Genomic DNA, 16,858 nt, shown 5'->3' on the forward strand with positions numbered 1-16,858 from the left:
ATGTGATCGTGCGTGCTTAATTAGATGGGATGTGGAGCCCTGACGTCCTCTTCCTGCAGAGGACAGATGTAGGTACCCACGGTCACCAACCGCATAGTGACACGGGGCCCAGGAACACCAGGACCCGGGACAGTCCGAGACAGACGTGTAGACTCAAGCTTCCCAATTCTGCAGTCAATCCGTGTTCATTGTTTAAATAATAGAAACCACAAACGGAGAAGAATAATCATTAAAAATTACCTGCAGTGCAGCCCCTGGAGGGGACGAGGTAACCTCTTGGGGTAACTCCTTCTCTCGGCTCCTTGAACTTCCAGACCCTCCTGCCTCCAGACACTTGTGCTTTCTGTTCCCTCTGCCTGGAACACTTTTCCTCCGGGTCTTGAGGCCTGGCGTCTTCTCCTCATTTAGATCTTTCTTAAATGACACTTTGTCAGAGACGCCACCTCTGGCCGCTTTATCTAAAGAAGGAAGCTGCCTGTCTGGCCCCGCAGAGACTCTCTGACCCGTTATTCTGTTTACTTACTTCGTTATACATTTCACTGTCTGAAGTCGCCTTCCTCATGTGTCCATTTATTCGGTGATTTATTCACGCAATAACTGTGTATTGAAGGCTGACTATGTGCCAAGCACTGTTCTGGGTTCTGGAGATACAACGGGGAACAAAATAGACCAAAATCCCTACCCTGGAGTTGACATTCTAACGGGAGGTGACAGACAGTAAACACAGCGAGTGCGTTCTGTGGGATTAGAGGGGGTGGAAGTGCGTGGGGGGCGTGAAAGCTGGGAAGGGGGTACTGAGTGCTGCTGGGGGTGGTTGCAACTTTAAGCAGGGGGGTCAGGGAAGGTCTCATTGAGAAGATGGTTTTGGAGGAGATCAAGGGATGTCTGGGGAGGAAGAGCATTCTAGGCAGAGAGAAGAACATGTGCAAAGGCCCTGAGGCAGGAGTATGTGTGAGGAGGTTGATAGAAAATGGAGAAGCCAGAGTGGCTGGAGCATGGTGAGCAACTGGGAATGTCAGATAAACGGGAGGAGCACAGGGTGAGTGCAGATGGCGCAAAGCCTTCTGAGGCATTGAAGATTTTGACTCTTCTTCTGAGTGAGATGGGGGCAGTGGGAGCATTTTGAACAGAGGAGTAACACAGCCCGGCCTGTGTTTTAAAAGGTCCATTCTGGCTGTTGTGTTGAGAATGGGGTGCAGGAAGACCAGGGCAAGAGAGTGGAGGCAGGGGTCATGTTGGTAGTGCGTGCACACACATACACATGTGCACACACAAGCACGCTTTTGCAACAGAGTGGATTCGTGTTCACGTATTCTGTTCTGTTACCGTGCTCTTTACTCAATATGTCATCTATTTCTTTCCATATCAATAAATATGGAGCTATATCATAATTTTAATGTGTTCATATTATTCTCTTGCATGGATCTGCCGTAATTTATCTAGCCAGTCTTGAGTTAAACACTTGGGCAGTTCCACATTTTTCATGATGATAAACAATCCTACAGTGAACATTCTTGAACATCCATTCCTGAGCACTCCCATGTCCAAGCATTTCTTTGAGATAGAGTCCTAGAAATAGAAATGTTGGGTGGAAGTCTATAAATAGTTGAAGGCTTTTGATCCACATTGCCAAATCGCCTGGAAGAAAAAGTATACCAGGCACATTCCCATCAGCTATGTGCCTCGCCCCCCATCCAATTTTAGATAGTATCATGATTTTAATGCTTTGCTAATCTGATAGATTAAAATATGGTATTTTTTGGTTGTTATTTATTGCCATTTCATGGCTTTTCCCATATATTATTTGGACTATTGGCCTTTTTCTTATTAATCCTTAACAGCATTTAATATATGAAAGATATATTGTCATAAATGTTACAAATTTATCAGGATTTTTCCATATAATCTTTTTATTTTTTGTTTTGGAAATTATGAAATAGAATATACATATAAAATTTATAATACACTTATGAAAGGTATAAAGAATAAAATAAAACACCTGTGTACCCTTTACCCAGCTTAAGGAAGGGAACATCTCCAACACACCAATTGCATCTCCTTTCTCCCCCAGCCAAACTAGTCGCTCCCCTGAATTTGATGGGGATGAGTTCTCGGCTGTTCTTTATAGTTTTAGCTAACACATATGTCTTCCTAAACAAGGTGGTTTTAGTTTTGCAAGGTTTTGAGCTTTGTGTAAATAAAATCCTACAGCACGCGTTTGTTCATGATCTGCTGTTTTCAGGCAATGTATGTGTGTGTGTTTCCTCCGTATTGAAGCCGAGCTGTGGTTCACCTGTTTTCCTGGCGGTGGAGGGATCAGCTCTCCTTTTCACGCCCTTAACTTCCACGTGTTCTTGCTGCTGTGTCTGTGGGCTCTTTCTGCGGCTGCCGTGAGCATTGTCACTCATCTCTCCCGGCGCAACCGTGACAAAGTTTCTCTAGAAGTGAGATTTCTGAGTCCCGAGGAATGCGCATCTTTAAATTTACTGGTTCACTAGCTTTGCTATGGCTTATCTTCTAAAGTGGTTTTTACCGATTTGTATTTCACCGGGCAAAATATGAGATTTCTGATTTGTCCACATCCTTGCCAAGACATGTTATCGTCGGCCTTTTTAACTTGTAATTTTTCCCTAACCTAGGGCACATGAAATGGCAGTAGACAGGGGACACTTTTGATTTAAAAAGAAAGGCCAGCTCTTAGAAGAGGTAGCTAGAAAAAAAGTTATGGATTTTTAAATATTTATTTGTTTGTTTGTTTCGGTGTTCCTAGAATATTGAGAAGGCAAGCTAACACTTTTCTTTGATTAAGCTGGAAATGATCAGAACTTTTGTTAGAAATCGAGCTAATTTTAAGGCCAAAAAGACAAGCTCTCGGGGGGAGTTTGCGGGAAGAGATGGTTACACTATTAAAAAGTTGAATCCTCTTCTTTGGGGGCTTGTAGATAAGATCAGTGTTAGAACGCACTGTCGAGAGGGTAAAAGGAACTGCTTTCTTCTGAACCTACATTTAAAAACATTCCATTTGCTTTGGTACAAAAAAAAAAAACGGGTGGATCAATTCGTAAAGAAATGTGTTATCTTATGTTCTAGGAAATGCTTGCTGATCAATACCTACGAAATGAAACCATGTGAGTAGTGTATACCACCTAGATTTAGTTTAGACTCTATATGTAGGTTTCTTTGTAATAAAGTTTTACTTTGCATTTGCGACAGGTTCATGAAAAGTGAAAATCGTTCAGAAGCTTCCTCTAAAGCGCCTCAGAACTGCTCACCTTTCTGTTTTTGTTTTTTCTGGTGATAATCATCCTGCACATTGGCATGCCAAACATCTGGCCCGTGTATGCGGGGAACCAGTGGTGCTCGTATGGTGCATTTCAGCTGGGAAGTACAGAGACTCCTGGCAAAATGCATGAGCTAATTAGGCGTGAACTCGAACGCAATCGGTTCTTGTTCCTGCGAATGTAAAATGCCACTCTCAATCTATTGTGTTTTCTTCCCGGGTCTAAAAGCATCACAAATTAGTGGGTTTGGATAGCCAGAGGTTTCACTGGCATGAGTTGATTGCACAGATGCTCCTGGGTTCCTGGCCACCATATGCAGGCCTTTCTGAGCACTCCTCAGGGTGTTATGTTTGGAACAATATGGAGGTGTAGGGGAGTAACATGGGAATTTCAGACAGGAGACATGGGTCCTAGACTCCTACAAATGAGTCGTGTGACTTTGAACAATGCGTTGCCCATTCTGGGCTGGTGTTTTCTCATTGGCAAAGTGAGGGAGTTAGACATTTTCACTAAATATGTATTTCTAGCATATTCTAGCATTCCCCTTGTTCCAGGGGCCAAAATAATAATTATAATAATAAAAATCATGGTCTGCGTTTCTTAGGATGTCCAAAATTTGGAGATAAGTGACAAAGAAGAATGAGACAATTCCAATATGGCAAGCCAAGCAGAGAGTGTGAGGGCAGAGGGGAATACGACCCCTAGCCCAGTTTGGAAGAAGTTAGGGGATGCTTGTTCAGGAGGTAACATGCTACAGAGCCATGGAGGGTGAAGGGAGAGTCACGGGGAGGTCTAGGAAGGGAGGAGAATGTTAACTGACAGGAGAAGTATGTTCAAAGGCACGGAAGTGTGAGAAAAAATGCCACATGCATGGTGCTCTTCAAACATGGCCCCAAATCTTTGACACTCTTCCCACGGACAGCTGGGGGTCTACATCCCCTCCCTTGACTCTGGGCAGGCTTGTAAGTATGGTGGAAGTAATGCTCTGTGAGGCTAGATCGTGAAAGATCAGCTTCTACATATTCACTGGGACATTTGCTCTTGGAGCCCTGAGCTACCATGTAAGAAATTAGCTGTCCCAGGGCCTCCACGCTATGAGGGAGCCCCAGCTGGCCACGTGGAGAAGCTGTGGGTAGGGCTCTGCTGGAAGAGCCCAGCCTTTGTATCGTGACTGCCGAGGCACCAGCCGTGTGAGCAAAGAAACCTCTACATGATTCCAACTTCAAACGATTCACATCTTGCCTGTGGAGGCTTCCGGCGTCATGAAGCAGAGGCAAACCATCCCCACTGTGTTCTCTCTCCGAATTCCTCACCCACAGGATCCGTGAGCATCAGAGAACACTTGGTGTTGTACACCATTACGTTTTGGGGTGGTTCGCTATACAGAAACAAAGAATGAGAACAGGTCCTTTTCAGCTCTCAGATTTGGCTATTCTGTAAAACCCAAATATATCCTCCTATTCTTCAAAAAGAAAGCTCTGGATACGTGAACTTTTGGTTTGAAGAAAAGTGGTTGCAGGCACATCAAGACAGACACTTGAATTCCTCAGAGAAATTATAGTAAACAAACCCAAATTGGTTTAAATCATAAAAAGAATTTGCTGATTTGCAGAACTGGGAAGGTCAAGGTGTGAATCCAGCACATCAGCATCCAGATGTTCAAGTGATGATTGGAATCTGATTCTCTCCAGTTCTGCTCTCTGCTTCACGCTGGGTTCCTTTCATCTTCAGGCAGGGACTCCCCCAGTGGAGGCGAGACAGCTACGATCAACACCCACAGAAAAAGAGTGTCTCTTTCCCAATCATTTCAGCACATCCCCCAGGTTGGCTGATGTTCACTGGCCTTGACTGGACCCCAGGTTGGATTACACAACTACCATCGACCCATGACCATGGCCGTAGGAAAGCAGTATTCTGATTGGCCAGTCTGGGCCATGTTTCCACCTTTTGAGCCAGAAGACAGTGTCCATGAATTCCTAACAGTGGAAGAAATAAGATTCTCACTTCTTGTCTTTTCACAAGGAGAAATAGATGCTCACTGAGTAAAGAAAAAAGATACCCACTTAGGCAGAAATTTCTTGGTCTGTCCACAGCTTCCCATTTGGCATAACCCGATACCACTCAGTTTTCACAGAACTGTCCCTTTTCTAGGTTTCATTAACACCAAAGCTACAAAGCAGTTATACCTCCAATACAGGTTGTGGGAAAATAGTTCCAAGACTTATAGAGTTTTGGGGATTCCTAATACTTAACTATTCCTTTTGTCATTCTTTCTTTTTTATTGTTGTTAATGAATATTCCTGAATTTTAATGATGGGTTCCTTTATACATGCTTTTATCCAGTACTAAAAATTGAAATAGCATGTCAAAATTTCCTTCAAGATACTAGTCTATTGTTAAAAAGCAGAACATATTTAGTTTCATGGATCATATTCTAATCATTATGTTTTACTCAAATAATACAATATAAAGCCCCAAGCTCTGCATACACATTCCTTTTCCTCATGTTCTTGTGCTTCAAAGTCTTCATGTTGGAGCTCACCAACAACTTCAGGATTCCACACCTCACATACACGAGATCTAGGACTTTTTCTTGAGGCGAATGAATAAAATGGAACAAAAAGAGGACCAGAATCAGCAAGGCATTCGAAAGATACCTTATAATTATGGATAAAATGTGGAGAAGAAACACAGAGATCTAAGGATGGAAAAACACAACTTGTATCATGGAAACTGTATTATGAGAGTTATTTTTTTTTTTAAAAAAAGCATATGTCCTCTTCTAGCATGCTCCTTGCCCCACAGTGAACCTAAACTAACTAGCAGGAAAGGAAGATCCTGGCCCTGGGCTTGAATCTAGTCTATGCGATCTGTGCTTGTGTGATTCCTCAGCATAATTCTGGGATCTTCCTCCTTGCGGGAATCCCGAGATTCTACCCACAGAAGTGACAACATTGACATTACCATTGGAGTTGGCCCTCTCTTGATCTGTTATGATCTCCATCACTTCTATCACATGAAGAAGAGGCTCTTGTTCTCTCTTAGGACGATAAGATTGATTGAAATCAAAGTCCTTCAATCCTAGAAAGCTCTCAAGCACTCGCTGCCTCTGGAATTGCCTTGTTCGTGCCGTCACCTCCAGGAAGGCAATGTACCTTCCTCTCTCGTTGGTTGGTCTCTTCTCTGTTGCGTGTTTAGATCCACCAACATTCGGGTAGAGAAGAGGGATAGGGTCAGAAGTAGCTGTCAAGTTGCTCAGACTCCATATTAGACACTCTGGGAGAGAGGAAAGAGAGCCTGCTGTGCCTTTCTAGGAATTTCCTTCAGCTGGGAAGGAATTTCCTGGCATCTGGGAAAACTCAGAGGCCCAGCTGATCTCTGGGGTGGGTCCAGGGACATCCAGGCACAGCCTGAAGTTCTTCCTGGATCTCTAGGGCAGGTTGTGAAGGTGAAGTTCGAGTTTCTTCAACTGCTAGACAGTGGCCAGGTAAGGAGAACAGCCTAGGCTGGCCAGAGGAGCCCAGACCCCAACACAGGGTCAGCAGAGAGGGACTAAGCTGGACCCTTCCTTACATTTATATCATGAATTTGTACCTGCACCTTCATTGCAGTATGATTTTATCTGGAAATGTGTTTTTTCAAGCTAGAAACTATTTTCTAAGGATCCGGATGTTCCTAAGGGGTGTCTGCTCTCTCTGGTTTCCATCTCAGTCACAGGGGTGGACATGGAGCTTCATTTTAAATTCAGATCTGTTACCTCGGATCAGTACCAACTTGATGGATAACCCTGGAGTTTGCACCACCAAGCATGATTTGTCTACAACAGAATCTCATTACCATGGCTTTAATTGCAGGCCAGAATGTGAGTGATGGTGAATTTTTCCTGGATCTTTTCCAGAAAAAAAAATTATAAAGAACTTTACCTTATACCACTGCTCTCTTGATTACACTGGCCTCATTTCTGTTTCTCCAACAAGCCAAGGTCTTTTCCACCCCAGGGCCTTTGCTCACACTGTTCCCTCCACCTGCAACACTCCTCCCCCAGCAACTTGGAGGACTCATACTCATCCTTCAAACATTAGTTCAAAGGTCGCCTACTCTGGTCTCTCCATTGACGTACACCCCTGTCAGATCCCATTTATTCTTTCTCACACATCCCCATTTATTTCCTTCATAACGTGTAATAGCAGCAAGTGTAACTATCTCGTTGGTTTGTTTGCTTGCTCTCTGCTCATTCCCCGGCCCCTGTGAGAAGGTCAGGTCCACGGGAGCTGGTGTGTTCCCTCTCTGGGTCACCACTGCATCCGCCTGGTGCACGACGTAAGCTCAATACATCTGCATTAAGTGCGTGCGTACGTGAGAAAGGGCCGAGGCAAGGAGCCAGAGAGAAGTGCCCGGTGAGCGGTGCGTGTTTGGCTGGGTTGCAAATCCCCTGGCATTGCCGAAGGCCACGGGTGCTACAAGTGGCCTCTCTGGTGGGTTCAGCTAAGGTCCTTTGTGTGCAAACTGGGATCTGTGAGCGCAGAGGACGGTGGGTCTCTCAGCGGCTGCTTATGCTCCTTTTCCGTCAAAAATGGCTCCTAGCCACGCAGGAAGGGCACCGAGGTTTCCTCAGTGCCCACCGTGCGCCCAGTCCTGCGCTGGAAAATGAACGCTCGTCTCGCTTAATCCCCACAAGCATCCCGTGAGGGTACGCGTCCCTGCCCCCACGTTACAGGTGATGACACAGAGGCTTGCGGAAGCTAGATGTCTTGGCAGGGGCACACGGTCGGGGTGTGAGTGGCTTGCGATTGGCACCCACTTCCGTCTGCTGCTGAAGCCTGAGCCTCTTCCACTTCAACACGGAATTCTCCACGGGGCCCCGAGTCTTCCCTTGTGACACTTGTGAGCTTGTAAACTTTGTCATCTCTAACCCACATGTCTTTACTTCTGCACTGTCTCTTCCCCTGAGTTTGTACCCAGAACTTTCATTCTTCTCTAGCTGGCTGGTCTTGGGCAAGTTACTTAACCTCTCTGAGCTTTAGTTTCCTTACCTATGAGTGGGGATGATAATAGTACCTATTACACATGGCTATTGTGAGGATTAAGATACTTAGACAAATCCTTAGACACGTATCTGATGGATATAAGCTATAATAACGATTATTATATTATTAGTTAGGATGAGTAATGTTAGTTGTTTCAACAAATAGACCTCAAAGTCTCAAGGGCTTAACCCAATAAAAGTTTATTTCTCGCTCATCTCACAATCCCGCGTGGGCCAATGGATGGGCTCGGTTCTTCTCAGACATTCAGGGCTCCAGGCTCCTCCCACAGTACAGCTCTGTCATCTTCTGCCGCCTCAGAATCCACCACTGAATTGTTTGCATCAGCTGGCAGTTGAGAGAAGAGAGGGTAGAGGATTGTGCGAGAGGTTTTACAGGCCGACCTGGACACAGTGGGCATCCGGTCTCCCCACGTGGCCCCACCTGATTACCTGGGGCAGGGATGTGGGTCTAGCTGTGCATCCAGAAAGAAGAAGAAGATCATCAATGTTGCTGAGCATTAAGGTTTTCAGCTACATGATCACAATTGCAATAATTATTTCCAATCCTCCTACCCTGTTTTAACAATCCACCTGGGCACATCTTCCCTAAAAAGTACCCCACCCCTCCCAAATTCCATACCTGCCCATTAATACTTATCTGCCCAGCATTGTATTTCTTCAGAACTGCGATCACGGAGAAGTGTTCCCCACATCAGAAAACAGGGGCTTTTTTTTACAGCCATTTGATCTGAGTTAATGGCTAGTAATGGGTTAATGTATAACTGTCCACAGCACTATTTGCATTTTGAAATAAGACTCATGGAGAAAAGAGGAACCGAGTTTATGGGGAGGAGATATTCGAGCTTTCTGCATGTGGTGACCCCAGCCTTTCAGGTGAAGTCCAAGTGGAGACCCTGATGGCGGTCTCTTCTCTCCTTTCCAGGGTAACGGTCACTTCTAGGGAGGGAAGGCCGCCTCCCTGCCTCCATGTGTGTGGCTTTCTCCTGCCCACACCATAGCCTCTTTTGTTCTCCCCTCTCCAGACGGTGAGAGGGAGCTCTTCGGCATACAAAGCAGGACTCGGGCTCCCTGATCGGCGTACTTTCTTTCATTTCACGGAGCCCTTGCTGACCAGACATTCATGTTGCAGATGTGTGAGCTCTGACAACCGTTATCAATCACTGAACACTCAACAAATATTTAATGAGTGGTTTCTATGAGCAAAGGAGTCATAATAGAAGGGGGTGAAAAAGCATTTATTTTTGGTTTAGGCTATTTCATTTTTGGAGTTTATAAAATGTCTTAACTGGCAAGTCACTCAGAAAAGATTCGCTACCTAAAAAACATAAAATCTGTTCTCCTATCTGATCTTCCTTTATGCGTTTTTCTAAGCCTCTGGTTTTCTAATTAGGAGGAAAGAAGAGGAAGTTTTATTCCCGGCCCCGTTATAGCATGTGACCGTGTTTCAATTATATTTTTCTTTTGGCTGGATAAGGGTAATGAATAGATCTTTATCAAATAATTTGATAGACTTTGTTATATCTAGCAACTTGTACTAATAAGATGCGCTTGGACTGTCATCGTTTTTGAAGTTTGCACCACATCTGCAGAAAGTCAGAGAGAGGCTCGGAGATCAGCCCCAGCGTTTATGATCAGCACCTCCGAGTTATTCTCCATGTTGTTTCGCAGAGGTCAGGGCCACATGAAACGCTTCCTTTTGTTGACATCTAAGCCAGCAGACCCTAATGGCCTATTGAACTCAAGAGCAATCACAGTCACAATGCAGTGGGGTGAGGTTCAGAAATCAGTGAATAAAATAAAAGCTTCAAATGGTTGACATATGGTCCTTTAAATTGCCACACAGTACGTTGTCTTTTCCCCCTAGAATTGGAAGAGATTTCTCTCTTCCGGCTAAGCTCTGGGTGAAATAGTAGGGGACTTGTTTCACCCACTTTTGTATCTTGTTTTTATATATGTGCGGACATGTAGTCAGACGTTGTCTGCCAGCGAGATGGAGACTCACAGAAACTGAGTTCAGTCAAGGAATCGCACGTTCAGTTCTGCCTTCTCGCACTGGTCACATGCACGTCGAGTGAAACGGTGGGCACAATCCCCATGCCAATCAGAATGATCTATCCATCTATGTCACATTTATCCTGTGAAGTCACCCCGAGTAAATGACATATGGGGTGACTTTCACAATGATCATCTATTGGGTACTTATCATGTGTCTGACACTGGGCTAAACCCTCTACAAGGGTGGTAACATTTTCTCTTTTCAAGAACCCAATGAGTAAGGAAGTTTGATAGTTGAGGATATTGAATCACTGAGAAGTTAAATCATTTGCTTGAGTAAATAGTGAGCAAATTAATTTGAACCAACCTCTGGCCGCCTCCAAAGTGTGTGCACTATGCTACACTGCCCTGTGAGTCATCACGGAAACCTCACTGTGGGCGAGGAAGTGACTGGAATTGAGCTACGCCCGGAAGGGAAGCTGCGTTTTTCTTTTCTTGCACAAATTGGAGTCTCCTTGCTCCAGCCTCTCTCATCCCTGGGTGTCTGCACTCAACAAGTCCTAATAAAATGCTAGTTACCCTTTGGATTCAGTTCCTGGAGTCTCTCTTTTCCTAATGTCAAAACCGCCTACTTAGTTCTCTTCAGCATCTTTCTATGCCTGCAACTCAGGGAAGATGAGGTCTCCAGCCCTATATCTCCTAGTTGGTCCAGGTTGCTAAGACTTTTGCAACACATGTAATCACAACTCACCCTGGTGTTTCTTGTACCCTGAAAGATGAGCCAAGCGGCTTTGGCCATAGTTAATATTTAACGTGCACACCGATATCAGAAAACAGACACTCTATCTCACCGCACCCCTCAACTTCTGCATAATGAAGTAATGGTCTTATCCTGAAATTAGAAGGAAGGAAGCAAGGAAGGAAGTAAGAAAAGAAGGAAGGAAGGAAGGAAGGAAGGAAGGAAGGAAGGAAGGATGAGAGAGAGGGAAGGAGGGGAGGAGGGAGGAAAGGAGAGAGGGAAGGAGATGGGAGGGGGATGGGGAACAGGAAAGCCCATGTTGCCCGCCTCTCCCCTGAAATCTTCATTTAGGTCACGCTAGAGCAAAGTAACAGAGGAAGCTGCGTTGACTTTAGAGCCAGATCTTCTCACGGCAGAGCCTTTCTTAGCCACGTGATCAGGCAACTCCTTCAACTCTCCAGAGCCTTGGCTTTGTCTTCTGCAAAGTGGTGAGAATAACTATATGCACCCCAAAGAATTGTTGGGAGAATTAAATGAGATAACATATTTAATGGAGATGGCACAGCAGAGGTACCCCCCAAATTTAGTTTCTTTCCGCCAGAAGGGCTTTGAGTCTTTCCTACTTGTGAATTTCTTGTTGAATTGAAAGATCTCAAAAGGCACAGACATGTCTTCTGTTTCTTCCTCTCCCCACCCCCTGGTGGTACCACTAGAGTCCTTGCTACATTCCCCACAACATGACACATCAGCATGTTTGATTGACTGATTCTTTGTTAGGAGGCCATGTCAATGTTAATTACCCTTTTGATCAGAAAGTTCATCCTTATCTCTTGTGTCCTTTCTGCTATAATTTATTCTTATTTTTGCTTGTTCAACCCTGAATGTAGCATGTTTTTATTTCTCAAAGCATCATTGAAAAGAAGGGGAAAGAGTAAGAAAGGGGGAAAAATAGGCCATTTAATGGAGGCCTAGACATTTCTATGAAGTGTCAGAGACTGAAAAGACGAAAAGAGAAGAGGGGGAGGGAGAGACTGAGAATCTTGGTGCAACATCTCACAATAAACCATGCACAGTCCTAAAATTATATTTTGAGGAACATTTCAAAATGATTGCTCTTTTTTTATTTTTTAAGACAGAGGTCAGCTGTAATTCTGGGAGAGGGACTTCTTTGCCATTTGTTGAATTGAGAATCCCTACCAGGGAGAGCCAAATGCATTGGCTGGTTGAGCTGCTTTGCTTCGGAATATTAAATTCATTTCTCAAGCGTTTGATTTCACGGCAGTTGGTGGGTTTGTTGTCAGACCAGGCTGGGTTTAAGTCCAGGCTCTGCCACTTACTGGCTGTGAAGCCTCCTGCAAGTGGCTTTTGTTCTTGGAATCTCACCTGAAATGCAGCTGATAATGACCTTATGGGAATATGTGAGGATTAAATGATTTAATAGAAGTAGAACACCTGACATGGCTGTCTTCACGGTAAATGTTCAGCAGATGTTTATTGCACTGGAGTTTAGATTTTGATAAAGAAAAAAAGTCAGAGTAGCTTCAAGTTTGGAGGGAAGGGGAAGAGGTAATAACAGAGGTTGTGAAAGGTAGGGAGACCCAGTGGTCTCTGGGGTAATTGACATATCAGATGGACCACAGAGCAGGTGAAGGATCAGCGTGCCTGCAACTCAGAGTTGAAGTCACAAAAGCCAATGGTTTTCTGCTCAGAGGGTCCTGGGAGCGCTGGTGCGGCTCTGGGAGGGACAGTGCGTTCCAGACGCGCACAGCTGCGAGCCTCCAAGGGCCAAGGGTCCAGGCTTTCTGTGGGAGCATATTGTGCTCTCTCCTCTCCTGGCTGGAACCAGTGGAGCCCAGCACAGGCTCTCACTGTGCAGAGCTGGGACAGCAGCCACTGCACAGAGAAAGGCACATGGTGTCCCCAGGCACCCGGACCTCAGCACCAAGACCTCCCTTTTAACTGCCCAACACTCTGTGGGGTGCCTTTCCCTTTCAGCCTTATGAGCATTCCAGCCCCCCTCCCCGAGTGTCCTGGCAAGACCTCCATCCATCACATTGGCCTGGCCCTGGTTCAGGAATCATCTGGAAGAAGTGCATGCATTGTGTTGGTATGGGGTTTATCAGCCTTCCCCAAAGAGAGGCTAGAATCTCCGGACACGTGACAGACATTGCTCCCTCCTCTCTGATTAAGAAATGGCAGAGGTGTGAAAGGAACCTACAAGGCTAGACAGGCAGTGGCTTCAAGCTCTGAGAAGACTTTGGAAGAACTGGAAGGTCCTCTCTGAGCTCCGGAGATTCTCAGTGACTTAATCCCACTTTTTGTGACAATGACTTTGGATGACCTTGAGCCTTTGGACTGGGTCTAGGAAATATGAAATCTGCTGAGATGTTGTTCAGTCTCCCCTTGAACGCATCAACGTGCTGTTATGAAATTCTGAGGTTTTATAGAGGCACAAAGCAAGTGGATTTTTCTTTTGAAAATGGAATGATACTGCCGACTCTTTTCTATTTTCTTCTATTTTCTGAGTCGGCTGTGATCACCGTTTCTGATTGCTTTACTCCTGAAGTCAGTCTTGCTCGTGTCTTGACAGAAGTTTCAGGACATCTCCTTTCTTTGCTTCTTCCATTTCTTTATTCATTCAACAGATGTTTGTTAAGGTCCTGTGATGTGCCAGGCCCTTTTCTAGACACTGAGGATATGGCAGTGAGCAAAGAAGACACATATCCCTGCCCTCGTGGAAATGATGTTCTAGTGTAGGAGGCAGATGATAAACGAGAGAAGTAGAGGACACAGAATGTCAGATGGTGTAAGTATTTGGAGAACATGAAGAATATTAAGGGAAGGAGGGTGGTCTGCACGTTTGTGCTGAGGTTTGAGGAGGAGAATGAGCCACCCGTGGAGCATTCCAGGCAGACAGAATAGCATGTGCAAAGGCCCTGAGGCAGGGGTGCTCAGGTATGTTTAAGTGTCAGCCAGATGACCTGTATGGCTGGAGCAGAGCAAGCCATGGGAGTAATGGGAGAGAGGTCAGCAGGGTTATGGGGAAACAGATCATGCAGGGCTGTAGCGAAGGATGTGGTTTGACTTTGAGGGATGTGGGAGCCAGTGGAGGGTTTTGAGCAAAGAAGGGACACGATCTGACTTACATCTTAAAACGCTCCACCTGGCTACTGTTTTGAGAATATGCCACAGAGTGGCGAGGGTGGAAGCAGGACCAGTTAGGAAGCTCCTGCAATATGAGGGGTGAGAGAGGATGGGGGCTGGACCTAGGGTGGCTGCAGTGGAGGTGGTGAGATATGTTCAGAAATCAGAACCATATTATGGAGGTAAAAGGAACAGGATTTGAGGGATGAGGGAGGCATGTGGAATCATGCCCAACTTTCCAGCTGGATGGAGATGTTGTGTACTGTGATCCCCCCTGAAGAGGGCCTGACCCTGGGAATGGCTCCGATCTTTGCAAGCTGCTTGGCGTGCACAGTCACAGGCCATCTTATGTAACAGTTACTCTTCACCAGGCACTGTCTATGCACTGTGCGTGTAGTAACTAACGCTCATCGCGCACTTGGGAGATGGGCACTGTGATTGCCCCATTTTACAGACGAGGACGCTAAGGCTGAAAGAGGTTAAGTCACTGGTCACAGGTCACATAGCTGGTAAACTGAGGCACTGGAATTCAGATCAGGTGGACGCCTCCAGGGTGCATGCTCCTACCCACAGGGGGATGCTCCCTCTGTGCTGGCATGACGATGACATCTGTAATGCTATGTGGTCCTTACGTGTGAACACACACGCCTACTGTGCTGTCACATGTACTGGATTATCTGATTTTAGTAATGCACTCTGGGAAGGAGGAAAGTAAGACAGTAACTATTTTGAAGAAGTTGTGCAACTTCAGTGAGATCATTCAATGGATCCATTCTAAATCTGTTTGTCTTCGTCCATTTGGCAGCTATAACAAAATCACCGTAGACTCGGGGGCTTAAACAACAAACAACTATTTCTCACAGTTCTGGAGGCTGAGAAGTCCAAGATCAAGGCAGCCGCGGACTTGGCGTCTGGTGGGAACCTGCTTCCTCGTTCATAGATGGTCATCTTCTCGCTGTGCCCTTACACGGCGAGGAGTGAGGGAGCTCTGTGGGGTCTCTTTTATAGGAACGCTAATCCCATTCATGGGGGCTCTGTCCTCATGACCTAATCCCCTCCCAAAGGCCCCACCTCCAAATACCATCACATTGGGGGTTAGATTTCAGCATATGAATTTGGGGGGAACACAAACATTCAGTCCACAGCACTGTTCAAGAAGGTAGAGCGGGAGTTGGACTTCCTGGGTTCAAATCCTGGCTCCATCACTTACTACTGTGGAACTTCAGACAAGTGACCTCACCGTTCCAAGACTCAATTTCCACAGCTGTAAATGGTGTGATGAGTTGAATTGCTTTCCCCCAAAATTCATATATTGAAGTCCTGAATCCCAGCGCCTCAGAATGTGACCTAACTGGAAATAGGGTTGTTACAAATGTTATTAAAGTTAAGATGAGGTCATACTGGAGGACAGGGGGCCTCTAATCCGACATTCCCCTTATAAAAGGGGAAATTTGGACACAGACACACCCACCCAGAGAACGCCATGTGAAGATGAACACGGAGATTTGGGGGGTGTGTCTACAACCCAGGGAATGGCCAGGATTGCCACAAACCACCAGAAGCTGGGGGAGAGGCCACAGCTTCTCTCGCACACCCTCAGAAGGGACAACCTGCGACTCCTTGACCTTGGCTTTCCAGCCTCCAGAACAGCAAGACAGTCCATTTCTGTTGTTCAAGCTGCCCAGTTGGCGGTCGGCAGACCTAGAAAATTAATATAAATGGGGTTAACATGAGTGTGTACCTCACGAGGATGTTTCGAGGTTAAGCAAGATAATGTATTTCAATATCCTGACAGTAATAAATCAGTAAATTTTGGCTCTGAGCATCGCCATCAACGTCCTCTTCTTCTTGTTATAATCTAAAGTTCCCATTTCCTCGCCCAGTGCTCCATCTGCTATACTTCAGTGCCCAGGACTTGGGTTAAGCTGAGCTGGGTCCCCAGGACAGAGGCTGGGGGGTGTGGGGGTCCCACCGGCCAATCAGGTGAGTCTGCTTCCTCTGCTGCTGATTTGCTGAGTGGCCTATCATCCAGTTGCTTCATTGCTCTTTGTGCTTGTTCCCCACCTGGGAGGCACCTGACCCTTCTAGAAGGATGTGAGGAGGCAGAATAATCATTTGTAAAGTCACCTTGACATTTTGGGGGAGAAGGTGCCCTGTCACTGTGAGGGGTGACATCTTCCTTCCAATTGCTCTCCAAGTCCAATCGATACTCCTCTTGGAAAAGTCACTGTCTTGGCTTAAGAGTTTCCTGTGACACTCAAGCTGCAGCTTAAACAAATTGTTCCAGAGGAAGTTCTGTCTTGTGCTGCACAGCCATCTCTGTCTCCCACCTTGCTTGAGAAGTTCCGGAATTCAGCAGGAAGAATCTCAAGGGCTCCAACTCAACTCCCACTGCTGCACAACTGCAAGGAGGTGGCTGGGGACTTGCTTTACCCAAATGCCGTGTCCCCGAAGGCAACAGGCAGATGACTACTGTACGTGTGGGGCTTTTCGGGGACACATGGAGGAAGATGGAGATCTTAAAAGTCGTGTATTTTGCTAATATATATTAGAAAAAATATGACCAGCACATCAAATCAATGATACAAATTTTTAAAATTAAATTTGCATAAGAAAAAGAAAAGCGAGTTGCTTTTAAAAACTGGCATGCAA

Source organism: Diceros bicornis, chromosome 13, assembly GCF_020826845.1.
Source record: "Diceros bicornis minor isolate mBicDic1 chromosome 13, mDicBic1.mat.cur, whole genome shotgun sequence".
NCBI lineage: Eukaryota > Metazoa > Chordata > Mammalia > Perissodactyla > Rhinocerotidae > Diceros > Diceros bicornis.